Genomic DNA, 14,739 nt, shown 5'->3' on the forward strand with positions numbered 1-14,739 from the left:
GTTTGACCAAGATTTTGGGCTCTTTTAATATCAGCTTCAAGGCGTACTAAATGATCTTCGCAAGAGTGGTTAGATCTACAGCCCGATTGGACTTCTGAAATTTTGTTATGTTTTTCTAGATACGCGCAGAGTCTCGGTTTTATCATTTTCTGCATTAGTTTGGTGAACGTAGAGGTTAAAGAGACCGGCCGATATGAGGCTGGAGAGTCTTTAGGCTTATTGATTTTAAGGATCGGAATTATTGTGGCCTCGTGCCATTCATCAGGAAGAGTACCTTCAGACCATGATTTATTATAAAGGGCAAGTAATTCTTGTTTCCCCGAGAGTGGAAGTTGTTTAAGTATCTTATAATGGATGTAATCGTCGCCCGGCGCGCCGTTTTTGCATGTAAGGAGAGCTGATTCGAGCTCGAACAGGCTAAAAGGAGCATTGTACTTGTGAGTTTTTTCCTCGGTAAGAGATTGTAACCAGACAGGAAATTCATTTTTTGTTTTAATTTTCTTTGCAATAAACGTTTCAGAGTATCCTTCGTCACTGCTTACTTTTTGATAATGTTGTACCAGGGCAGAAGCTTTATCAGCGTTAGATACAAGAACTTCGTTGTTAACCCGAAAGATAGGTGTATTAGTAGGGGGTCTGCCTTGCATGCGCTTAACTTGATCCCATAGTTCTTTGCTAGTTGTTTTATGTGAGAGATTATTACAGAATTCGTTCCAGCTTTCTAATTTTGCCTTTTTAAATACTTGTTTCGCACTTTTGCGGGCTTCCCTATATTTGTCATACTTAGGTCCGGTTCTGATTCGGATACATTTTCTCCTACATTTTTCACGATATTTAATGGCGTCTGTGCATTCTTGATTCCACCATGGTACAGACCGTTTGAGTTTTTTAGGTGTTTTGCTTACAGGGATTGAGTTATCAAGCGCAGTTTTAAGTTTTGTTGTATAGGATTTAAAGTAAGAGTTGGTGTCAGTATTATCTACATTAGGAAGGAACTCATTATTACACTGAGTTTTAAAGTTGTTCCATTGTTCAGGTGTGGCTTTGTGTATTTTCCATTTGTGTTGTGTGGACGGAAGGGTATTCTCTATTCTTGTCTTAATGTTTATTATGATTGGGAGATGGTCACTTCCAAACGAGTCGTCAATGACATTGAAATCGCTTATAGCTTGAAGATGGGCTGAGGTAAGAGCTAGATCGATCGCGCTGTCGGGTTGATCTTCGCGATCAGACAATCTCGTTATTTGACCGTCGTTTAGGAAGTTTATGCTGTTATTGTTAATTAATTTTAGGAGATTTTCAGAGTTATCGTCGCATCGTGGATCACCCTCGGGGTTCCAGCAGGGGTGTTTTAGATTGAAATCGCCAACAATAATATTATTCTTTCTATGTTCAACTGAATGGAATAATTTTGCATAATTTTTACACGTATTATCTTTAGTTTGAGCATATACGCATTGAATGCGGAATGATTGGTGCTTAGTCAAGTACAGTGTTAGGGCACACGATTCAATAGGGCAATCTTGATCAATGTTTATTTTAGTAAATGAAATGCCCGATTTTACATATATTGCTACCCCAGTGCCTATAAGTTTTTCTCTTTGTTCACCTCTCACAGGTTCTTGATATCCTTTTAAATGAACTTGTCTGTGATTACTTTTGTAGTTCGTTTCCTGGAGACATACTACATGCACTTTGTTGTTATTAACATAATTTTGAAGCTCGTACATTTTTGCATTTGAGTTATGAGTAACCCCTCGGGCGTTCCACGACATAATTGTAAGACTGTTTATATTATGAGTATGAACTGTCGCAGACATTTGGGGTTTGGTGTGTTAAATTGACCTAACGTACGGGCTTAAGGCTACTGGATTAACTTCATATATTCCGTACGCGTGGCGAAAGAAGACCGGAAACGGCGGTGCAATCGCGTGTCCTTTGCGGAGGCTATGGCGCATGATCGGGGTCGAGCTGTTACGGGCCATGCGTAGCCGGTTTCTATGTATAATGAAGGGAGAATACGCGGGGTGGTCGGATATCCTGTGTCGTTGCTGATAATGGCGTTGTTGCCTAGGTTGTTGTTGTTGCCTTGTTTGTTGCGGTGATGGTATAGGATTGAGCATTTTTTTTAGGGTGATCTGAAGTTTGTGAGCTGGAGGGTAGCTTATGCTGTTGTTGTTGCTGATGGCGGAATGTATGTTCAACATTGTTTGTGGCTACATTATTTGTGGTTGATGTTGATGCCGGTTGTTCGGGCGGAGTAGGAGTGGTATGCTCAATATTATATTGCGCCTCATTTTCGGGGAATTTGTATTTGAGTATGGACAAAATTTCTGTTTCAGATTTACCAACTAACTGTTTAGCTATTTGGGCAAGATTGGGTCGCTTATTTATAGCTTGAAGGTTATTGATGTATTGATTGGTAACCTTTAAGTTTTTGCTGTTGATAGTAGATTGGTATTTGAGATAGATCGGACACCCCTTATACGCCGCGCTGTGCCCGCCGCCACAGTTTGCGCATTTCCTAGCGTGCCTGGTATTGCACGACGCGTGCGAATGATTCCCCGCGCAATGTGGGCACTTCGCGTTATTGTTACAAACATTGGACGCATGGCCGAACATCTGGCATTTAAAGCATCGAAGAGTTGCTAGGAGCGCGGGCTTAACATTGTGGCCTAGTATATTTGTTGGGGCGTTTTCCGTCTTGAATGCGACCGTAATGACATTGTTTTTAAGACCACTATGGACTGCTTCTACATTGGATTTGTTTTTTAGATCGTTTTTTAATTTGTCTATATCCGCGTTTTTGGGAACCTGGATGACACCCCTTGCAAGTTTAGTTTGAGCTATTAGCTTGAAGTCAAATCTATCAAAGGAGAAATGTTTAGCTTGGTTGAGTGCGTCGTCCCTCATTTTGAAGAGGAGACCAGCTTTGGACTCTTTTAGGGGTCTTACTCTCTCAGAGCCTAGCAGTTTGATAAAGGCTTCCCCTATTGCCTTAGCCTTCTCTCGCGGGAAGATCACCGCGACAGTGGTAAGGCAAAAGGTAAGCCATATTGCCGGGGCATGTTTATGGGTTTGGGAGCATGATGGCCCGTTGGCAGGGGGAGTAGTCTGTTTCGTGGTCGATGCGGTTTTGGTCATATTGTCATTAATTGTCTGGGGAGTCACGGTTACAGGGACGACTGGGGTTATTGAGGTGTCATCGGTAATACGCGTCGCTGAATACGGAGCGCCAGACTCGGAGTCAATTGAGATGTCCCCGGGGCGGAACATTGCGCGCTTGATTTTAGGGGTTTCCGTCATTGAGGTTTCCTTACTGGAGAACGACCTCTTCATTCTCCTGAGAACTTTCTTAAATGGCCCGGACATAGTAATGATAGGAAGTGCGGTAAGGTTTGATTTAGAATAATACGTGTACGGTAGTCGTTTTTCTTAAGTTTATCTTAATTATTATTTCCCTTGTAAAATCTCAGTCTTGTTTTCCTTAAGCTGTTTGTATGTAATGGAAAGAAGCAATTGGGTACTTATGTTTGCGATTTCGCCGCTCGCGCAGTGATTGGATTTAAGTTGATTGAGGAAACTTCTTTGTTCTTTACTTGCGAGTAGTTAATTATCTATCAATTATTTGCCGTTCGATAGGGACTTCGCGAGTAGTCTAATAGGTCTTAATTGAGAACTAAATAGGGCCCTTTTGATCTGTTACTTAGTACAGCGGTAATTAGTAGTAAACAGATGGTCCCTGTTTTCGCGTTCTAGTTAGTTTATTTTCAGTTATTAGCGGTTTGATGAATGATTCGCGAGTAGTCGAATAGTAAATGGTATCTACTTCTTATTGGTCTTAGCCTAATAGGGGTCTTTGGGCGTTTAATTGGTAGTCCGATAATTGGTAGTAAACAGAGGGTCCCTGTTTTCGCGACAATTGCAAATTGCAAGTGCTAATTGTTACGCGATCTCTAATCTTAATGAGCGTAGGTTTTTATACTGTAGAGGGTCTTTTTGCATTACACTTAAAGCGCTTATTCTGTATCTTATTTTCTTATCAAATAGCTTTTCTTGGAAAAATATTGTATGTTGATTAACTGAATACAATATTGAATTGATATAAAACCATGTATTATACTGTTTTCTATTGTTTAAACTTTAAAAGCACACTCTAATGAAAAACTATTGAAATTGGCGTTATTATCTTTTAAATGTTAAATTGGCTAGATTCTTTTAGAAAAGGTTGGCGTACTACGCTATAGACTTACTACTTTTCCGTAGCCCTTCTTTTTCCCTGATTCTACCGATTTTATCCACACAATTATCACTTAAATATCACCTTTCCTTCTAACACTGGAGCACTTGCTTTTTAAATTAAACACTTAGATTTAATAATATCCCATTAATTAATTAGATAATTTTCCTTCTTGCACTGAAGCACTTTAACGCTAATTACGTTTTTATTTAACTCCACTATTCGCCTTCAAATAGAAGATCTTATTAGACCCTAAATTTGATTTATTATTTCCAAATTAATTTTACTATTAATCCAATTTTATTATTTAATCCAATATTTCCAAGATAATCCGCTTAATTTCACGACCTAACCTAACGCAACGAAAATGCCGAGGTGCGAAGAATACGTCCGAACACCGCGAGATGAGCGACACGAATCGAATCATTGATGACAATTGACATGGCGCCTTATCTATGATCGCTCCGCCCACTAGAATTGATCCACCAATCAGCGATCGATTAATCGGGCGCACTCGTTAGCAACGACCTGTCCGCCATTTTCTAGACAAGCTACATGTTTAGGTTCACTTTTATTCCAACGAGTTTCTTTTGTTTTCCTCTTAAAAAACGATTACAAATGTTTAAACGGTGTCAATGGGGATTATGTAACTCGGACAATCGATACCCTGAAAGATTAGTTGGTGACATTTAATTTATATCGTTTCCAAAGCCGAAAAGAGATCTTGAGAAGTGTAAGAGATGTATAAATACATGCGGTCGTCACCACGAACAACTGAACGTCTAAGACAATTATAATATATTTTTATCGGATATACTAGAAGATTTAAATAATTTATGTTATCGATCTGATTATCACATAATATTTCACTTTTAAAAAAATAGTTTTATCAGTTACTAGGTCAGAAGCGAGGTTCATCTGCATTACTTAAAGAGAAATAAAACCCTGCATGAAGCCTAATTCATGCTGTGTTTTATTACTCTGATAGTAATGCACTTAATTGACATCGTACATGTTATTTGAAGGTGACATGTGATATATTATCTTATTAACGGTATCTACACATTTGCACTCATGTGGTGTCACAAATAATCGCTTTTAATCCACACTAGCAGCTCGAATGCCTAGATCTCATTTTTTAAACGAGTTTCGTTAATTTTGTTCGGATTAAAAAACGGAAATGAAATATGGCAAAAACGGTGTAAAAAGGGTTAATGCAACTCTGACATTTGGTATCCAGAAAGATAAGTTAGATGAATTAAATTTATACCATTTCCAACGCGGCAATGCGGTCTTGACAAGAGCGAGTGGAAGCTTCAAGAATTACCGAGATCCCCTTTATAGAACATTAATTTATTTCACAAACTTGAAATGTCATATAAGCAATAACTAAGCATTATTAAGTATGTATTATGTCACGTGTGCATGTAAAATAATTGAGAATTTTGGTACCCAATTCGTGTAACTTTACGAAATCCCCGTTAAAAATCGCGTTTCTGTGTGTGTCAGAAACAAGTGAAAACCATTTTGTTATTATTTTAATATAGACGTATCGATACATGCTATTGTAAAAGAGTTATTATTACTGATATTAGTTCACCAATAAATGCGGTAACTTTGGGGAAGTCGGTACCTGCGCGAGCGTCTGATATTGGTAGCCTTATTAATTTATAATAGCCTGACCGTATTCCATTTCGTACAACGCTAATTTTATATCAGACAATGTCCAAACTTACTGTGTTGTTTTTGCGCTTTAAATTATAGTGATTGATAAATGTCCTATAAGCAATGTTTAATATGATTAATATCACTTTTATACGCAATAACATGTGGGATTGAGGTACCCTCCGGCGTCAGAAAGCGCGTAAAACTTCACCGAATTCCTAGTTATAAAGCGCTATTTCGTGTCAAATACACGGGTAGGGGGAATGTTTCGGTAATAATTTTGTTAATAACACGGGTAAATACCGGTGAAGTGTTAATTTATTGCAAATACCACCATTACACGTAAAAACGGGTTCGATTTCGGTAAGCGCGCAAGCGTTTGAGAGCGTGTTTAATGTACCGATTTACCCGTTATAAATAGCTGATGTTCTCTTTAATAGTATATTTTTTGCATTTGCAGAATAACTAAATGGCATCAACCCCTTTAAAAGTGTAATATGGTGTTAAACAAGTCCATAAAATCATCCGGAATATCGCGTAAATCTATATGCAGTCTATAGGCAAAGAAGCCATTTCGGTGTTAGCTTGTCTAGGTTTTCTTCCCGCTGAGCCACGTGATTAAGTGGGCGGAGCGATCACTGATAAGGCGTCATGTCAATTTCAATTCTGCCTGCATCACTATCAAAACCGGAGTCATGCAGTTGTTAAGAGGGATTTTCTTCAGCGACATTGTTATATTCGAGAAATGAGTGCTCTAACAAGAATTGAGAGTTTGTCGAATTGCACAGACCCCATCTAACATTCATATATGTTGCGGATGAAGTTCCTGATAGAACAGGAGTGCACACTGAATAATTGTATTCGCGTACATACATTTAACACTGGTCTCAACCAGTGATCTCTAAGATTGACAACACTCGGACGGACCTGCAGTGATAGACAAACGGTTGAGTTTGGGCAGGTAGTCAATCATTCAAGCAGACGGACGGGTTTGGACAGGCCTGCATACAGACATACAGGAAAATAAACGAACGGGTTGGTTTGGGTAGACGTACCGTCGGATAGACGTAGGGACTGGTATTGACAGATATACAGTCAGATAGACAGAGGAACGGGTTTGGGAAGACAAAAAGTCAAATAGACGGACGGGCAAGTAAGGTAGTCTTGCAGACAACATACATTCAGAAAGACGGGTGCTTTTGGCAGACATACAGTCAAATTGACGGACGGACCGGATTAGGAAGACATAAGTCAGATAGACAGACGGACAGGTTGGGGAAACTTAGTCAGATTGACGGACGAACGGATTTTGGCAGATATACAGTCAGACTGACGGATCGGTCCGGGCAGATATACTCTCATATAGACGCACGGATATCGTTCTGATACATTTTTGCTAGTTTAAGGAAGGCAGTACGCAAGCAAATCATTAATAACAATCAATGATAACAATTGATAACACAATTGCGTGTGTGCAAACACAGTTATGGTTAAAATCTGTCTTTCTTATTCGCTTATTTCTGTTATCTATTACTCAATAAGGACACATCCGAGATGCCAACACGACACGTTTGTGCCCACCAGAACGACATTTTTAGTCAACAACGTACATGAATGTCTCTTTCGCTCATTTTTTTTGCGTGTTGACCCTGTTAACTGTTCGTTTGTGTGTGTTGGCGGGTTTAGAGGCTTACACGCGGATACGAAAGAACGGCACCTTGTAATTGCGTTCATTGGTATTTGTCACGTGTTTTCATTTTTGCGCTATAGAACCTCGCAAACGCGAAATAACGACACATCATAAATGTCCTGGCTGCGAGTATATGCGACTTTCCAAATCGCCAACACACCAAAACGATGAATCACAGGCGCAAACACGCCAAAAACTTGGCGCACGGGAGATGTAGGTGTCACTCTGGCGTATTCATGTATTGGCACCTCTGATTTGTCGTTCTGGCGTGTTGGCGTGTTAAAAATCAAACCCGCGAAGACACACTAATGATTTTTAGAAAACAAGCACATAAGGCACCTGTCCATTCAGCAGTCATTTACACAGCAAATAATTTTATATCGAACCGACAAATGCATTTTAGAAGATATATGTTAAAAATATTTAATTCGTTAATTTTATTGTAATTAACCATTAAATAACCCACTAATATTACGTAGTTACGATAATTTTCCGTTAAGATAATCCATATTTTTCCTCCTTTTTACTTTACTTTTTTTAGATCACCTGATTGCTCAGGTGAGCTTTCGTGACCGGTCTTTGTCCGTCGTACGTCCGTCCGTTAACATTTGTTCGTAATTTTGCCTCATTTATTGTCCGACCTTCGTGAAACTTGGTCAGAAGCTTCGTCCCAATGAAATCTCGGTCGAGTTCGAAACTGGGTCGTGCCGGGCCAAAAACTAGGTCACTAGGTCAAAATAAAAGAAAAAAACTTGTAAACACTGTAGAAGTCACATTTCATGCCCAATCTTCATGTAACTTTGTCAAAATGTTTGTCTTAATGATATGTTGGTTGAGTTCAAAAGTGGTTCCGGTCCGTTGAAAAACATGGCCGCCAGTGGGCGGGGCAGTTTTCCTTATTTGGCTTTAGAGAAACTTTGTAAACACTCTGGAACTCACATTTTTTGCCCAATCATCATGAAAGTTGGTCAAACATTGGTTTTATTGATGTCGGACGAGTTCGAAAATGGTCCAGATCGGTAAAAAATATGGCCGCCAGTGGGCGGGGCATTTTTCTATATATGTATACAGTGAAAACATGTGAACACACTAGAAGTCACATTTTATGCCCAGTTTTCATGAAATTTGGTCCGAACTTTTGTTTCCTAGATGCGTGAGTTAAGTTTGAAAATGGTTCCGGTCTGTTGAAAAACATGGTTGCCAGGGGGACGTGGCAGTTTTCCTTTTTTTATATAGTAAAAAGGCTTGCAAACAATCATGAATTAAGGTCATGTAACATGTGAGACAACTCTTCTAAATATTGCATTTAATAATACAGTAGTTACTCCCCTTCGATTATTAATGTTTTCAAAAGTTGTGTTTCATTTATGTGTTAATTGTTATTCGAGGTTGGATGTTTTTATGCCCCCTTTCGAAGAAAAGGGGCCATATAGTGATATATGATGGGCTGTCCGTCTGTCCGTCTTTCCGTCACACTTTGCATTTAGGTTTCCGAAAATGCTCATAACTTCTATGTCCCTTGAGATATAACCTTCATATTTAGTATGCATGTGTATATGGACAAGGCCTTTCCTTACGCACACATGTTTTTAGCCCTGTGACCTTGACCTTGAACTTAGGGTCCGCGTTAAGGTTTCAAAATCTGCGTTTAGGTTTCGAAAAATGCTCATAACGTCTATGTCCCTTGAGATATAACTATCATATTTGGTATGCATGTGTATATGTACAAGGCCTTTCCATACGCGCACAATTTTTAACCCCTGTGACCTTCCTCTTGAACTTTGGGTACGCGTTTAGGTTTCGAAATGTGCGTTTAGGTTTCGAAAAATGCTCATAACTTCTATGTCCCTTGAGATATAACCTTCTTATTTGGTATGCATGTGTATATGGACAAGGCCTTTCCATCTAAATCTGCGTTTAGGTTTCGAAAATTGCTCATAACGTCTATGTCCCTTGAGATATAACCTTCATATTTGGTATGCATGTGTATATGGACAAGGCCTTTCGATACGCACTCATTTTATCCCCTGTGACCTTGACCTTGAACTTTGGGTCCGCGTTTAGGTTTCGAAATCTGCGTTTAGGTTTTGAAAAATGCTCATAACTTCTATGTCCCTTGAGATATAACCTTCATATTTGTATAGCATGTGTATATGGACAAGGCCTTTCCATACGCACACAAATTTTGACCCCGTGACCTTGACGTCGAACTTAGGGTCCGCGTTTAGGTTTCGAAATCTGTGTTTATGCTTCGAAAAATTCTCATAACTTCTATATCCCTTGAGATATAACCTTCATATTTGGTATACATGTGTATATGGACAAGGCCTTTCCTTACGAGCACAATTTTATACCCCTGTGACCTTGACCTTGAACTTAGGGTCCGCGTTAAGATTTCAAAATCTGCGTTTAGGTTTCGAAAAAAGCTCATAACTTCAACGTCCCTTGAGATATAACTATCATTTTTGGTATGCATGTGTATATGGACAAGGCCTTTCCATACGCGCACAATTTTTAACCCCTGTGACCTTCCTCTTGAACTTTGGGTCCGCGTTTAGGTTTCGAAAAATGTGTTTAGGTTTCGAAAAATGCTCATAACTTTTATGTCCCTTGAGATATAACCTTCTTATTTGGTATGCATGTGTATATGGACAAGGCCTTTCCATCTAAATCTGCGTTACGGTTTCGAAAATTGCTCATAACGTCTATGTCCCTTGAGATATAACCTTCATATTTGGTATGCATGTGTATATTGACAAGGCCTTTCGATACGCACTCATTTTTTCCCCTGTGACCTTGACCTTGAACTTAGGGTCCGCGTTTAGGTTTCGAAATCTGCGTTTAGGTTTTGAAAAATGCTTATAACTTCTATGTCCCTTGAGATATAACCTTCATATTTGGTATGCATGTGTATATGGACAAGGCCTTTCCATACGCACACAAATTTTGACCCCGTGACCTTGACGTTGGACTTAGGGTCCGCGTTTAGGTTTCGAAATCTGTGTTTATGCTTCGAAAAATTCTCATAACTTCTATATCCCTTGAGATATAACCTTCATATTTGGTATGCATGTGTATATGGACAAGGCCTTTCCTTACGAGCACAATTTTATACCCATGTGACCTTGACCTTGAACTTAGGGTCCGCGTTTAGGTTTCGAAATCTGCGTTTAGGTTTCGAAAAATGCTCATCACTTCTATGTCCCTTGAGATATAACCGTCATATTTGGTATGCACGTGTATATGGACAAGGCCTTTCCATACGCATACAATTGTTTACCCCTGTGACCTTTACCTTGAAGTTAGGGTCCGTGTTTAGGTTTCGAAATCTGCGTTTAGGTTTCGAAAAATGCTCATAACTTCTATGTCCCTTGAGATATAACCTTCATATTTGGTATGCATGTTTATATGGACAAGGCCTTTCTATACGCACACACATTTTGACCCCTGTGACATTGACCTTGAACTTAGGGTCCGCGTTTATGTTTCGAAATCTGCGTTTAGGTTTCGAAAAATGCTATAACTTCTATCAAAGCGTTTATAGGGGGCATATGTCATCCTATGGTGACAGCACTTGTTTTTAGCTCACCTGATTGCTAAGGTGAGCTTTTGTGACTGGTCTTTGTCCATCGTCCGTCCGTCCACATTTGTTCGTAAACACTCTAGAGGCCACATTTATTGTCCGATCTTCATGAAACTTGGTCAGAAGATTTGTCCCAATGAAATTTCAATCGAGTTTGAAACTGGGTCATGTTGGGTAAAAAACTAGGTCACTAGGTCAAAGAAAGAAAAAGCTTGTAACCACTGTAGAAGTCACATTTAATGCCCAATCTTCATGTAACTATGTCTATATGTCTGTGTTAATGATATGTTGGTTGAGTTCAAAAATGGTTCCGGTCCATTGAAAAACATGGCCGCCAGTGGGCGGGGCAGTTTTCCTTATATGGCACTAGAGAAACCCTGTAAACACTCTAGAAGTCAATATTTTTTCCCAATCATCATGAAAGTTAATCAAAATATTGGTTTTATTGATATGTCGGACAAGTTCGAAAATGGTCCAGATCGATAAAAAAACATGGCCGTCAGTGAGCGGGGCATTTTTCTCTATATATGTAAATAGTGAAAACATGTGAACACTCTAGAAGTCACATTTTTTGCCCAATTTTCATGAAATTTGGTAAGAACATTTGTTTCCTCGATGCGAGAGTTGAGTTGGAAAATGGTTCCGGTCAGTTAAATAACATGGCTGCCGGGGTGGGGGGCAGTTTTCTTATATTTATATATTAGAAAAAGCTTGTGAACACTCTAGAAGTCACATGTTTTGCCCAATCATCATGAAACTTGGTGAATAAATTTGTTTCAAATATATCTCAGATAAGTTTTCAAATGGTCCCGATGGGTCAATAAACATGGCTGCCAGGGGGTGGGGCAGTTTTTCTTATGTGACTATATAGAGAGAAACCTTGTGATCGAACACTATAGAAGTCACATAATTTGCCTTATCATCGTGAAACTTAGTCAATTTATACATTGGTTTTATTGATTTCTTGGACAAGTTGGAAAATGGCTAAGATCGGTGAAACACACTTTTTAGCTCACCTGATTGCTCAGGTGAGGTTTTAGGATTGGTCTTTGTCCGCTGTCCGTTCGTCCACATTTGGTTTGTAAACACTCTAGCATTCACATTTCCTTAGCATTTTTATCAAAGTTGCTGAAAGATCTCAGTCAAGTTTGATGATGAGCAAAATCACATAATTAATGCCATAATTATTTCCCTTAGAATGTCCAAATTTTCATTATATTATACAAAATCCTTGTAAGCAAAGTTTGATGTTTGGGGGGTCAACTTAAAATAAAGGTCACCATTTCAAATCTTACAAAAACAAAAACACTTCCTACGCCAGAGTTTTGGTTCAATAATGATGAAACTTGACCAGGATGTTTGTCTGGACAATATCTAGGTCAAGTTTGACGTTTGGTAAAGATTGAATGAACCGACTCCTCTCAGGTGAGCGAACTAGGGCCATCTTGGCCCTTTTGTTTGCTAAAGGGCTTTTAAGGCATAATGTTATGAGATATCAGATAAATATAAATTTCTCATTATTGTGTATCGATCACCACGCAGAATTTGCGCTCCATCCTCACACACATTGCAACGGACTCATTGACAAGATTTTTTTTCAAAGCAAAAAGCATTGTTAGTATATTTTGTTTGAATTGTATATTTTAAAACGTAGAAAGAGAGAAATATTATCTACCATGTATCGATACAAGCCTAGTAGCTTTGATGGATGTTTAAGGAACTTTTTTCTTCCCTATTAGCGCATAACAACTGTATTATTATGAATAGTTTTTAAATGAGAATAATAACACAGAAACTGAATAGGTTAAAAAAAGTATATAAGATACAAATATAAACTGTGTATGTCATGAGCCCGGGAACTCTAGATGCTAAAGCTAGCACACTATCACACCATGCAGACTTTCGACTTTGGATGGTACCGGTAGTTACAAGCTTTTTCGGTAATCAACGTGTTTTGTTTTAAATATAAATAACCATAATTTTCCGATTTCGATTGGTGACTTTCAATAAACGATCATATATTATTTTGCGATTTTAATGAAAAAAAATCGTAAACTTTCAGATCGTATTGTAAGTGACAATTTTGAACAGAACCGAATAACAGTGACAACTATGATCTTGAAGATACTTTTGATTACTACTCAGCAATTATCCGGGATGAACAACATGTCTGATAAGAGACATTACATAGAATAATAATGATGATAAATTGAATGCTAATAATTTTGTTAAATGTTAAACTTGTGAAATTTAAGATGTGATGCTGATGCTGATATTGGTAAATAAACATAAACGTATATATGTCAGTTCCTGGTTGATAATTTGATATCAGGTGTGAACTGTGTTTGTATCAGATGTTTTATTTGTCGAAGGAAGAACATTATTATGTAATGGAGTTTAACTCTACGTCTTACGTCGATTGTTTACTATGCTGTTGCACATTCCGTTAATCCTTTTTAATAAGCAAGAAGAAAATACTTAGTGAGCCTTTGTAAAACCTGTTTGGGGTAAAAGCAAAAAAAAAATATTCATAAATAATGTAGATGAATAAAGTATTCAAAGTCTTTCTAAAGAACAAGATAATGCTATAGGTAATCCTTTTTAGCAGACTTTGTTTATAATTTGACAACTTATGTTTAGGCGTTTTTCCGGAAGCTGCTTAGGCTTTGAATATAATAAGAGAATTGAAAAAGGCATTTGAAGCCTCAAAATGGCAATCAGTTATGGTTGGCAAGCATTCACAGAGTCAAGAAGAGAGTATAAATCCTGTAAAAACAAATTTAGGCTTACCAGGTCAGATGATATTAAAGCTATGATACTATAAGTAGTAAAGCACAAATATTGAATCAAAATCTTACCGGAATCGTCTTAATAAATAATCTGGAGATATAGCTATTATTATCAACTAAATTTTAAAGAAAGTATTTTATAATCACTTTCGTGAAATGAATGTACATGTAAAAAATGGGGAATAAGATTTGAATACAATAAGTGACAATAATGTTGAATTAAATTCATCTTTCACGGAATTGGAAGTGCAAAGGTCAAGTTATTGAAAATGATAAGAGTGGCTGACCGTTTGAAAATGTGTTGAATGAATAATATTGATGAAAAAATGGTCGCGCTTTTATATAAAATAATCAATATCATTTTAAACTCTGGTGTTTTTCCCTGATGTTTGGAGTAAAAGAGTTATTTAGTATACATTAAAAAAGGGGGGATATAAATGATGAGAATAATTATAAAGGTTTGATATTTTGAGATTATTTTGGAAAACTATTAATGTACATATAAAACAATAGTTTTGAATCCTGTTTTTAAATAAATACGTGTACATTGTATATCTAAGGAGCACGCTTTTTTGTAAGAAATATAGTACAGCTGACCATGCTTGTTTCACTTAAATGTTTGAATTTTTAGATGTTTCACTTTAATGCTTGATTTTTGAGATAACAAAAGGTAACCAGTTTGACATGGTGTGTGGTATTAACAAAATAATATAACCCACCGTTTTGATGATGTCAATGCAAAATGTATTAAACTGTAAATTTACTTTTCTTA

This window comes from Dreissena polymorpha, chromosome 1, assembly GCF_020536995.1.
Source record: "Dreissena polymorpha isolate Duluth1 chromosome 1, UMN_Dpol_1.0, whole genome shotgun sequence".
Lineage (NCBI taxonomy): Eukaryota > Metazoa > Mollusca > Bivalvia > Myida > Dreissenidae > Dreissena > Dreissena polymorpha.